This window comes from Eleginops maclovinus, chromosome 2 (genome assembly GCF_036324505.1).
Source record: "Eleginops maclovinus isolate JMC-PN-2008 ecotype Puerto Natales chromosome 2, JC_Emac_rtc_rv5, whole genome shotgun sequence".
NCBI lineage: Eukaryota > Metazoa > Chordata > Actinopteri > Perciformes > Eleginopidae > Eleginops > Eleginops maclovinus.
In genome coordinates this window covers 133,516-147,165 of record NC_086350.1, presented here as the reverse complement: position 1 = coordinate 147,165, position 13,650 = coordinate 133,516, and the positions used below count along the sequence as shown (strand labels likewise).

General features: G+C 47.6%; 1 pseudogene; it reads left to right on the top strand.

The window, feature by feature from the left end:
• The window catches only part of LOC134879346 (laminin subunit beta-1-like), a 42,653-nt pseudogene that overhangs the window by 19,561 nt on the left and 9,442 nt on the right, over positions 1-13,650 (top strand).

Below are 13,650 nucleotides of genomic sequence, written 5' to 3'. Positions count from 1 at the left end.
TAAAGGGTCCACCTTAAAGAATCCACCTTAAAGACTCCACCTTAAAGACTCCACCTTAAAGGGTCCACCTTAAAGAGTCCACCTTAAAGACTCCACCTTAAAGGGTCCACCTTAAAGAGTTCACCTTAAAGACTCCACCTTAAAGGGTCCACCTTAAAGGGTCCACCTTAAAGACTCCACCTTAAAGGGTTCACCTTAAAGAGTTCACCTTAAAGGGTCCACCTTAAAGACTCCACCTTAAAGAGTTCACCTTAAAGAGTTCACCTTAAAGGGTCCACCTTAAAGAATCCACCTTAAAGACTCCACCTTAAAGACTCCACCTTAAAGGGTCCACCTTAAAGAGTTCACCTTAAAGACTCCACCTTAAAGGGTCCACCTTAAAGGGTCCACCTTAAAGGGTCCACCTTAAAGAATCCACCTTAAAGAGTTCACCTTAAAGAGTTCACCTTAAAGGGTTCACCTTAAAGACTCCACCTTAAAGGGTCCACCTTAAAGACTCCACCTTAAAGGGTTCACCTTAAAGGGTCCACCTTAAAGAGTCCACCTTAAAGAGTTCACCTTAAAGACTCCACCTTAAAGGGTCCACCTTAAAGGGTCCACCTTAAAGAATCCACCTTAAAGAGTTCACCTTAAAGGGTCCACCTTAAAGACTCCACCTTAAAGACTCCACCTTAAAGACTCCACCTTAAAGACTCCACCTTAAAGACTCCACCTTAAAGGGTCCACCTTAAAGACTCCACCTTAAAGGGTCCACCTTAAAGAATCCACCTTAAAGACTCCACCTTAAAGGGTCCACCTTAAAGACTCCACCTTAAAGGGTCCACCTTAAAGAATCCACCTTAAAGACTCCACCTTAAAGAGTTCACCTTAAAGAGTTCACCTTAAAGAGTTCACCTTAAAGGGTCCACCTTAAAGAATCCACCTTAAAGACTCCACCTTAAAGACTCCACCTTAAAGGGTCCACCTTAAAGAGTCCACCTTAAAGACTCCACCTTAAAGGGTCCACCTTAAAGAGTTCACCTTAAAGACTCCACCTTAAAGGGTCCACCTTAAAGGGTCCACCTTAAAGACTCCACCTTAAAGGGTTCACCTTAAAGAGTTCACCTTAAAGGGTCCACCTTAAAGACTCCACCTTAAAGAGTTCACCTTAAAGAGTTCACCTTAAAGGGTCCACCTTAAAGAATCCACCTTAAAGACTCCACCTTAAAGACTCCACCTTAAAGGGTCCACCTTAAAGAGTTCACCTTAAAGACTCCACCTTAAAGGGTCCACCTTAAAGGGTCCACCTTAAAGGGTCCACCTTAAAGAATCCACCTTAAAGAGTTCACCTTAAAGAGTTCACCTTAAAGGGTTCACCTTAAGACTCCACCTTAAAGGGTCCACCTTAAAGACTCCACCTTAAAGACTCCACCTTAAAGAGTTCACCTTAAAGAATCCACCTTAAAGAGTTCACCTTAAAGACTCCACCTTAAAGGGTTCACCTTAAAGAATCCACCTTAAAGAGTTCACCTTAAAGAATCCACCTTAAAGAGTTCACCTTAAAGAATCCACCTTAAAGGGTTCACCTTAAAGACTCCACCTTAAAGACTCCACCTTAAAGAGTTCACCTTAAAGAGTTCACCTTAAAGACTCCACCTTAAAGACTCCACCTTAAAGGGTTCACCTTAAAGAGTTCACCTTAAAGAGTTCACCTTAAAGACTCCACCTTAAAGAGTTCACCTTAAAGAGTTCACCTTAAAGAATCCACCTTAAAGGGTTCACCTTAAAGGGTCCACCTTAAAGGGTCCACCTTAAAGGGTCCACCTTAAAGAGTTCACCTTAAAGAGTCCACCTTAAAGGGTCCACCTTAAAGGGTCCACCTTAAAGGGTTCACCTTAAAGAGTTCACCTTAAAGGGTTCACCTTAAAGGGTTCACCTTAAAGACTCCACCTTAAAGGGTCCACCTTAAAGAGTTCACCTTAAAGGGTCCACCTTAAAGGGTTCACCTTAAAGAGTTCACCTTAAAGAGTTCACCTTAAAGGGTTCACCTTAAAGGGTTCACCTTAAAGAGTTCACCTTAAAGGGTTCACCTTAAAGACTCAACCTTAAAGAGTTCACCTTAAAGAGTTCACCTTAAAGGGTCCACCTTAAAGGGTCCACCTTAAAGGGTCCACCTTAAAGGGTCCACCTTAAAGGATCCACCTTAAAGAGTTCACCTTAAAGAGTCCACCTTAAAGGGTCCACCTTAAAGAGTTCACCTTAAAGGGTCCACCTTAAAGACTCCACCTTAAAGAGTTCACCTTAAAGAGTTCACCTTAAAGGGTTCACCTTAAAGAATCCACCTTAAAGAGTTCACCTTAAAGAATCCACCTTAAAGGGTTCACCTTAAAGACTCCACCTTAAAGACTCCACCTTAAAGGGTCCACCTTAAAGAATCCACCTCAAAGAGTTCACCTTAAAGAGTTCACCTTAAAGAGTTCACCTTAAAGACTCCACCTTAAAGGGTTCACCTTAAAGAATCCACCTTAAAGACTCCACCTTAAAGGGTTCACCTTAAAGAGTTCACCTTAAAGAGTTCACCTTAAAGAGTTCACCTTAAAAAATCCACCTTAAAGGGTTCACCTTAAAGGGTCCACCTTAAAGGGTTCACCTTAAAGAGTCCACCTTAAAGGGTCCACCTTAAAGGGTCCACCTTAAAGGGTCCACCTTAAAAAGTTCACCTTAAAGGGTTCACCTTAAAGAGTTCACCTTAAAGGGTTCACCTTAAAGAGTTCACCTTAAAGGGTTCACCTTAAAGAGTTCACCTTAAAGAGTTCACCTTAAAGAGTTCACCTTAAAGAGTTCACCTTAAAGGGTTCACCTTAAAGGGTTCACCTTAAAGACTCCACCTTTAAAGGGTCCACCTTAAAGAGTCCACCTTAAAGGGTTCACCTTAAAGAGTTCACCTTAAAGAGTTCACCTTAAAGAGTTCACCTTAAAGAGTTCACCTTAAAGACTTCCACCTTAAAGGGTTCACCTTAAAGAATCCACCTTAAAGAGTTCACCTTAAAGAATCCACCTTAAAGAGTTCACCTTAAAGAATCCACCTTAAAGGGTTCACCTTAAAGACTCCACCTTAAAGACTCCACCTTAAAGAGTTCACCTTAAAGAGTTCACCTTAAAGACTCCACCTTAAAGACTCCACCTTAAAGGGTTCACCTTAAAGAGTTCACCTTAAAGAGTTCACCTTAAAGACTCCACCTTAAAGAGTTCACCTTAAAGAGTTCACCTTAAGAGTTCACCTTAAGAGTTCACCTTAAAGAGTTCACCTTAAAGAATCCACCTTAAAGGGTTCACCTTAAAGACTCCACCTTAAAGACTCCACCTTAAAGAGTTCACCTTAAAGGGTTCACCTTAAAGACTCCACCTTAAAGACTCACCTTAAAGGGTTCACCTTAAAGAGTTCACCTTAAAGAGTTCACCTTAAAGAATCCACCTTAAAGAGTTCACCTTAAAGAGTCCACCTTAAAGGGTCCACCTTAAAGGGTCCACCTTAAAGAGTTCACCTTAAAGAGTCCACCTTAAAGGGTCCACCTTAAAGGGTCCACCTTAAAGGGTCCACCTTAAAGAGTTCACCTTAAAGGGTTCACCTTAAAGGGTCCACCTTAAAGAGTTCACCTTAAAGGGTTCACCTTAAAGGGTCCACCTTAAAGGGTCCACCTTAAAGAGTTCACCTTAAAGAGTCCACCTTAAAGGGTCACCTTAAAGGGTCCACCTTAAAGGGTCACCTTAAAGAGTTCACCTTAAAGGGTTCACCTTAAAGGGTCCACCTTAAAGACTCCACCTTAAAGGGTTCACCTTAAAGGGTTCACCTTAAAGAGTTCACCTTAAAGGGTCCACCTTAAAGGGTCCACCTTAAAGGGTCACCTTAAAGACTCCACCTTAAAGGGTTCACCTTAAAGGGTTCACCTTAAAGGGTCCACCTTAAAGGGTCCACCTTAAAGGGTCCACCTTAAAGACTCCACCTTAAAGAGTTCACCTTAAAGGGTCCACCTTAAAGGGTCCACCTTAAAGACTCCACCTTAAAGGGTTCACCTTAAAGGGTTCACCTTAAAGGGGTCCACCTTAAAGGGTCCACCTTAAAGGGTCCACCTTAAAGACTCCACCTTAAAGAGTTCACCTCGGAGGTCCTCAGTCCTCCGGCTCTCTCAGGATATTGTTCTCTTCTGTTAACATTGTGCTCCTCTAACGTGTCTTTTGTGTCATCCTCCATTTCCCAGAATGCCAGTGTGATCCTCAGGGCTCTTTGAGCACGGTGTGTGATCCGAGCGGCGGGCAGTGCCGCTGCCGGCCCAACGTGTCGGGCAGGAACTGCGACTCCTGCAGCCCGACCACCTTCCAGTTCGGACCCAATGGCTGCAGAGGTCAGCATTCACTGTGACATCATTAATAACACTTTGCAGTTCAGCTGAGCATACATAATGTAAAGTGAACTGTGTATTTGTGTGTGTGTGTGTGTGCGCGTGTGCAGCGTGTACGTGTGACCCTCAGGGTTCACAGAGTTCCTTCTGTGATCAGCTGAGCGGGCAGTGTGTGTGTGTGTCGGGAGCGTCCAGCCGGCAGTGTGATCGTTGCCTGCCGGGACACTGGGGCTTCCCCACCTGCAGACCCTGCAGCTGCAACGGCCACAGCGACACCTGCGAGCCCCACAGCGGCCGCTGCCTCCTCTGCAGGGAGCACAGCACCGGACACGCCTGCGACAGGTGAGACACACCTTTACACAACATACCTGTCAGGTGAGACACACCTTTACACAGCATACCTGACAGGTGAGCTACCCCTTCTCTCCCAAGGTGTCTGGATGGTTACTATGGCAACCCAGTGTTGGGGTCAGGTGACCACTGTCGGCCTTGCAGATGTCCCGACGGCCCCGGAAGCCTGCGACAGTTTTCAGATAGCTGTTACCGTGGCGAAGACTCTCAGCACGCTGTCTGTGTCTGCAACACGGGATACAGAGGTACACCATACTAACACTGAGACAGGTACAGAGGTACACCATACTGACACTGAGACAGGTACAGAGGTACACCATACTGACACTGAGACAGGTACAGAGGTACACCATACTGACACTGAGACAGGTACAGAGGTACACCATACTGACACTGAGACAGGTACAGAGGTACACCATACTGACACTGAGACAGGTACAGAGGTACACCATACTGACACTGAGACAGGTACAGAGGTCCCTCCTCCTGGACGCTCTCCTGGGTTTGGTGCTGAGGATCCCAGAGTTCCCTGAAGGATCAGGTGATTAGAGGCTCTCAGCAGGAAGCTTTCTGAGTGAGGCCAACAGTTTCCATGCCTGGAGGGGGGCAGGCAGAGGGGGGTGTGATGAGTCTCTGTTATTACTGCCAGAAAGAAATCTAACACTATCTTCCTCCTGAGGGTGCTAGGAAGGTATGCTGCTTTCTGATTGGCTGACTGTATTTGTAGACCCCCCTTCAAACAAAGCCCCAGTAGAACAGAGAAGGTAGAAACAGGAAGTGTGTGTGCTGGTGTACAGAAGCTTAGATATGTATATAAATAATATAAAACTGTCTCTGTGTCTCTGCAGGGGCTCGCTGTGATGAGTGCTCACCTGGTTACTATGGAAACCCCGGGGAGGCTGGGGGAAAGTGTCAGCCCTGCCAGTGCAACAACAACATCGACATGCTGGACCCCGAGTCATGCGACGCTCGGACCGGGCAGTGTCTGCGCTGCCACTACCACAGCGAGGGCTCCGCCTGCGAGCGCTGCAGCCCCGGTTACTACGGAAACGCCCTGATGCAGGACTGCAGGAGTGAGTGCTCTGGTCACCGTGGCCACGCTATGCAACACCGTACAACACCACCCAACACCGTACGACACCACGCAACACCATACAAATCCACGCAACACCGTACAACACCACGCAACACCATACGAATCCACGCAACACCGTACAACACCATACAAATCCACGCAACACCGTACAACACCACGCAACACCATACGAATCCACGCAACACCATACAAATCCACGCAACACCGTACAACACCACGCAACACCGTACAACACCACGCAACACCATACAAATCCACGCAACACCGTACAACACCACGCAACACCATACGAATCCACGCAACACCGTACAACACCACGCAACACCGTACGAATCCACGCAACACCGTACAACACCACGCAACACCATACGAATTCACGCAACACCGTACAACACCATACAAATCCACGCAACACCGTACAACACCACGCAACACCATACGAATTCACGCAACACCGTACAACACCATACAAATCCACGCAACACCGTACAACACCACGCAACACCGTACAACACTGTACAACACCGTACAACACTGTACAACACTGTACAACACCACGCAACACCGTACAACACCACGCAACACCGTACAACACCACGCAACACCGCACAACACTGTACAACACCGTACAACACCGTACAACACTGTACAACACCACGCAACACCGTACAACACCACGCAACACCGCACAACACTGTACAACACCGCACAACACCGTACAACACCGTACAACACTGTACAACACCGTACAACACCGTACAACACCACGCAACACCATACAAATCCACGCAACACCGTACAACACCACGCAACACCATACGAATCCACGCAACACCGTACAACACCACGCAACACCGTACAACACCACGCAACACCATACAAATCCACGCAACACCGTACAACACCACGCAACACCATACGAATCCACGCAACACCGTACAACACCACGCAACACCATACGAATCCACGCAACACCGTACAACACCATACAAATCCACGCAACACCGTACAACACCACGCAACACCATACGAATCCACGCAACACCGTACAACACTGTACAACACTGTACAACACCACGCAACACCGTACAACACCACGCAACACCATACAAATCCACGCAACACCGTACAACACTGTACAACACCGTACAACACCGCACAACACTGTACAACACCACGCAACACCGTACAACACCGCACAACACTGTACAACACCGTACAACACCGTACAACACTGTACAACACCACGCAACACCGTACAACACCACGCAACACCGCACAACACTGTACAACACCGTACAACACTGTACAACACCACGCAACACCGTACAACACCACGCAACACCGCACAACACTGTACAACACCGCACAACACCGTACAACACCGTACAACACTGTACAACACCGTACAACACCGTACAACACCACGCAACACCATACAAATCCACGCAACACCGTACAACACCACGCAACACCACGCAACACCATACGAATCCACGCAACACCGTACAACACCACGCAACACCGTACAACACCATGCAACACCATACAAATCCACGCAACACCGTACAACACCACGCAACACCATACGAATCCACGCAACACCGTACAACACCACGCAACACCATACGAATCCACGCAACACCGTACAACACTGTACAACACCGTACAACACTGTACAACACTGTACAACACCACGCAACACCGTACAACACCACGCAACACCATACGAATCCACGCAACACCGTACAACACTGTACAACACCGTACAACACTGTACAACACTGTACAACACCACGCAACACCGTACAACACCACGCAACACCATACGAATCCACGCAACACCGTACAACACCGTACAACACCATACAAATCCACGCAACACCGTACAACACTGTACAACACTGTACAACACCGTACAACACCGTACAACACTGTACAACACCACGCAACACCGTACAACACCACGCAACACCGCACAACACTGTACAACACCACGCAACACCGTACAACACCACGCAACACCACGCAACACCGTACAACACCGCACAACACTGTACAACACCGTACAACACCGTACAACACTGTACAACACCACGCAACACCGTACAACACCACGCAACACCGCACAACACTGTACAACACCGTACAACACCGTACAACACTGTACAACACCGTACAACACCGTACAACACTGTACAACACCACACAACACCGTACAACACCACGCAACACCGCACAACACCACGCAACACCACGCAACACCGTACAACACCACGCAACACCATACAAATCCACGCAACACCGTACAACACTGTACAACACCGTACAACACCATACAACACCACGCAACACCGCACAACACTGTACAACACCGTACAACACCATACAACACCACGCAACACCGCACAACACTGTACAACACCGTACAACACCATACAACACCACGCAACACCGCACAACACCACGCAACACCGTACAACACCACGCAACACCATACAAATCCACGCAACACCGTACAACACTGTACAACACCGCACAACACCACGCAACACCGCACAACACCACGCAACACCGCACAACACCACGCAACACGGTACAACACCACGCAACACCATACAAATCCACGCAACACCGTACAACACCGTACAACACCATACAACACCACGCAACACCGCACAACACTGTACAACACCGTACAACACCGTACAACACTGTACAACACCACGCAACACTGTACAACACCACACAACACCGTACAACACCACGCAACACCGCACAACACCACGCAACACCGTACAACACCACGCAACACCATGCAAATCCACGCAACACCGTACAACACCGTACAACACCATACAACACCACGCAACACCGTACAACACCACGCAACACCATACAAATCCACGCAACACCGTACAACACCGTACAACACCGCACAACACCACGCAACACTGTACAACACGTACAACACCACGCAACACCGCACAACACCACGCAACACCGTACAACACCACGCAACACCGCACAACACCACGCAACACCGTACAACACCACGCAACACCGCACAACACCACGCAACACCATACAAATCCACGCAACATCGTACAACACCGTACAACACCATACAAATCCACGCAACACCGTACAACACCGTACAACACCGTACAACACCGTACAACACCACGCAACACCGTACAACACCACGCAACACCATACAAATCCACGCAACACCGTACAACACCGTACAACACTGTACAACACCACGCAACACTGTACAACACTGTACAACACCACGCAACACTGCACAACACCACGCAACACCGTACAACACCGTACAACACCACGCAACCCCCTACAACACCGTACAACACCACGCAACACCGTACAACACCACGCAACACTGTACAACACCACGCAACACCGTACAACACTGTACAACACCACGCAACCCCCTACAACACCACGCAACACCGTACAACACCGTACAACACCACGCAACACTGTACAACACCACGCAACACTGTACAACACCACGCAACACCGTACAACACTGTACAACACCACGCAACCCCCTACAACACCACGCAACACCGTACAACACCGTACAACACCACGCAACACCGTACAATACTGTACAACACTGTACAACACCACGCAACCCCCTACAACACCACGCAACACTGTACAACACCGTACAACACCGTACAACACCACGCAACCCTGTACAACACTGTACAACACCACGCAACACTGTACAACACTGTACAACACCACGCAACACCGTACAACACTGTACAACACCACGCAACCCCCTACAACACCACGCAACACTGTACAACACCGTATAACACCACGCAACACCATACAAATCCACGCAACACTGTACAACACCACACAAACACTGTACAACACCACACAACCCCCTACAACACCACGCAACACTGTACAACACTGTACAACACCGTACAACACCGTACAACACCACGCAACACTGTACAACACCACACAACACTGTACAACACCACACAACACTGTACAACACCACGCAACACTGTACAACACTGTACAACACTGTACAACACCACGCAACACCGTACAACACCGCACAACACCACGCAACACCGTACAACACTGTACAACACCACGCAACACTGTACAACACCACGCAAACACCGTACAACACTGTACAACACCACGCAACCCCCTACAACACCGTACAACACCGTACAACACCATGCAACACCGTACAACACTGTACAACACCACGCAACCCCCTACAACACCACGCAACACTGTACAACACACGCAACACCGTACAACACTGTACAACACTGTACAACACCACGCAACACTATACAACACCACGCAACACCGTACAACACCGTACAACACCACGCAACACTCTACAACACCACACAACACCGTACAACACCACACAACACCGTAAAACACCACACAACACCATGCAACACCGTACAACACCACGCAACACCGTACAACACCACGCAACACCGTACAACACCACGCAACACCGTACAACACTGTACAACACCACGCAACCCCCTACAACACCACGCAACACTGTACAACACCACGCAACCCCCTACAACACCGTACAACACCGTACAACACCATGCAACACCGTACAACACTGTACAACACCACGCAACCCCCTACAACACCACGCAACACTGTACAACACCACGCAAAACTATACAACACCACGCAACACCGTACAACACTGTACAACACTGTACAACACCACGCAACACTATACAACACCACGCAACACCGTACAACACCGTACAACACCACGCAACACTCTACAACACCACACAACACCGTACAACACCACACAACACCGTAAAACACCACACAACACCATGCAACACCGTACAACACCACGCAACACCGTACAACACCACGCAACACCGTACAACACCGTACAACACCACACAACACCGTACAACACCGTACAACACCATGCAACACCGTACAACACCACGCAACACCGTACAACACCACGCAACACCGTACAACACCACGCAACACCGTACAACACCGTACAACACCATGCAACACCGTACAACACCACGCAACACCGTACAACACCACGCAACACCGTACAACACTGTACAACACCATGTTGTGTGTCCTCCCTCAGACTCTGTGTGATGGTGTGTTACTTTGTTTGTCTTTTCAGAGTGTGTGTGTAACCGGCTGGGCAGCGATCCGTCCAGTTGTGTGTCCTCCTCAGACTGTGTTTGTGATGGTGTTAGTGGGCAGTGCCACTGCCTCCTGCTTGTCGCCGGGCAGAACTGCAACCGCTGCGAGCCTGACAGCTGGAACCTGGGCAGCGGCCGTGGCTGCGAGTCCTGCGCCTGCAACCTACAACACTCGTACGGGACGTCCTGCAATGAGGTGAGTACCTGAACACATCTTCAAACTGTAAAAAGTACTTTACGAGTATTTCCATGTTATCCAACTGTGTGCTTTTCCTCCACTACATGCATTCAACACCTTAAGTGACTTTACAGATCTGGATCAATGATGGTGAATATAATCTCCCTTAAATCAGACTGTAGTTCACCTGCAGTAAATCCAGCAGCTACCCTGCAGTATACAAAGCATTCAAACTAGCTGCACCTTTACCAGCTCTGAGACACTTTAATGATCAATCATTCTAAAACATATCAGAGATATTATTCTGAAATGGACCAATCAGACAATGACTACTTTTACTGTCACTACTTTAAGTACATTTAGAGGAGAGTACTTTCTACTTTCACTGGAGGAACATTTAGAATACTTTCACTGTGACAGAGTATTCCTACACTCTGGTACTTCTACTTTACTCAAGTACAAGACCTGAGTACTTCTACTTTACTCAAGTACAAGACCTGAGTACTTCTACTTTACTCAAGTACAAGACCTGAGTACTTCTACTTTACTCAAGTACAAGACCTGAGTACTTCTACTTTACTCAAGTACAAGACCTGAGTACTTCTACTTTACTCAGTACAAGACCTGAGTACTTCTACTTTACTCAAGTACAAGACCTGAGTACTTCTACTTTACTCAAGTACAAGACCTGAGTACTTCTACTTTACTCAAGTACAAGACCTGAGTACTTCTACTTTTACTCAAGAACAAGATCTGAGTACTTCTACTTTACTCAAGTACAAGACCTGAGTACTTCTACTTTTACTCAAGAACAAGATCTGAGTACTTCTACTTTACTCAAGTACAAGATCTGAGTACTTCTACTTTACTCAAGTACAAGACCTGAGTACTTCTACTTTACTGAAGTACAAGATCTGAGTACTTCTACTTTACTCAAGTACAAGACCTGAGTACTTCTACTTTACTCAAGTACAAGACCTGAGTACTTCTACTTTACTCAAGTACAAGATCTGAGTAGTTCTACTTTACTCAAGTACAAGATCTGAGTACTTCTACTTTACTCAAGTACAAGACCTGAGTACTTCTACTTTACTCAAGTACAAGACCTGAGTACTTCTACTTTACTCAAGTACAAGATTTGAGTACTTCTACTTTACTCAAGTACAAGACCTGAGTACTTCTACTTTACTCAAGTACAAGACCTGAGTACTTCTACTTTACTCAAGTATCAGACCTCAGTACTCCTCCCTCCTCTGCTCCTCAGATCAGCGGACAGTGTTCATGTCGGCCTGGATTTGGAGGAAGATCCTGCAATGAGTGCAGAGAGATGTTCTGGGGAGAACCCGAGGTCACATGTCACGGTACGTTCACTGAGCACATGTCCAAACAGGAAGTCAGATAACAAGACAAACGGAGCACTACAGGAAGTGAGGGATAGTAAATATAAACATGGCAGAGAAACTGCTGAGTCACTGTGGGAATATTCTCTGCTGCCACGGAAACATCTGGAATCAATAAGTCTGAAGCTCTGGGGGGGGCTCTGAGGATAAAGATGTTAATTAAATACTGGAATACAAACCAGATGTTAAACACACACAGGAAGCAACATTCTCGTTTTTTAACAGGATGTTCAAACTACAACACAGAGAGAAAAGGAGCAGACAGACAGACAGTGACAGATATATTTTTGAAATGACTTTTGTGTGTGTGTATAAAATTTTAGAATATTAAATAAATATAATAAAATCATATTTTATCATTCTGATATCATTGGGGGCCGGGCTACACTGTGACATCACTGGTGGCGGGGCGACAGGTGAGCTCTAACCTGTGTGTTTCCTCCTCAGCGTGCGACTGTGACCCCCGCGGCGTCTCGGAGCCGCAGTGCAACCGAGGCAGCGGTCACTGCGTCTGTGCGGACGGCGTTTCTGGCCCCCGATGTGATGTCTGCGCTCGGGGTTTCTCCGGAACTTTCCCCGACTGCCGCCGCTGTCACCAGTGCTTCGTGGAGTGGGATGAGGTCATCGGGCAGTTGACCAATCAGACGCACCGCCTCGTCAACAAGGTGAACGCCATAAAGGCCAGCGGCGTCAGCGGGCCATACAGGAAGTCAGTCGAAAGCATGGAGAGGAGCATCACTGACCTCCAGAACATCCTGAACCAGAACCCGTCCTCACAACCGCTGAGCGAGATCCAGGAGCTGCTGCAACAAGCCAGGTAATACTTACTTTAATCTGGAGTCTAACCTGCTGCAGTTGAGATTAACCCTCTGATCCCTGTGTTCCCTCAGCGACCTGATGGGGGCCCTGAGCCGCAGGTTGAACCACACGGAGCAGACTCTGCTGCAGGACTCGAATGCAGAAACTAAACTGGGGTCTGTGACGGCTGATGCTCAGAAACTGGAGCGGAACGTTCAGG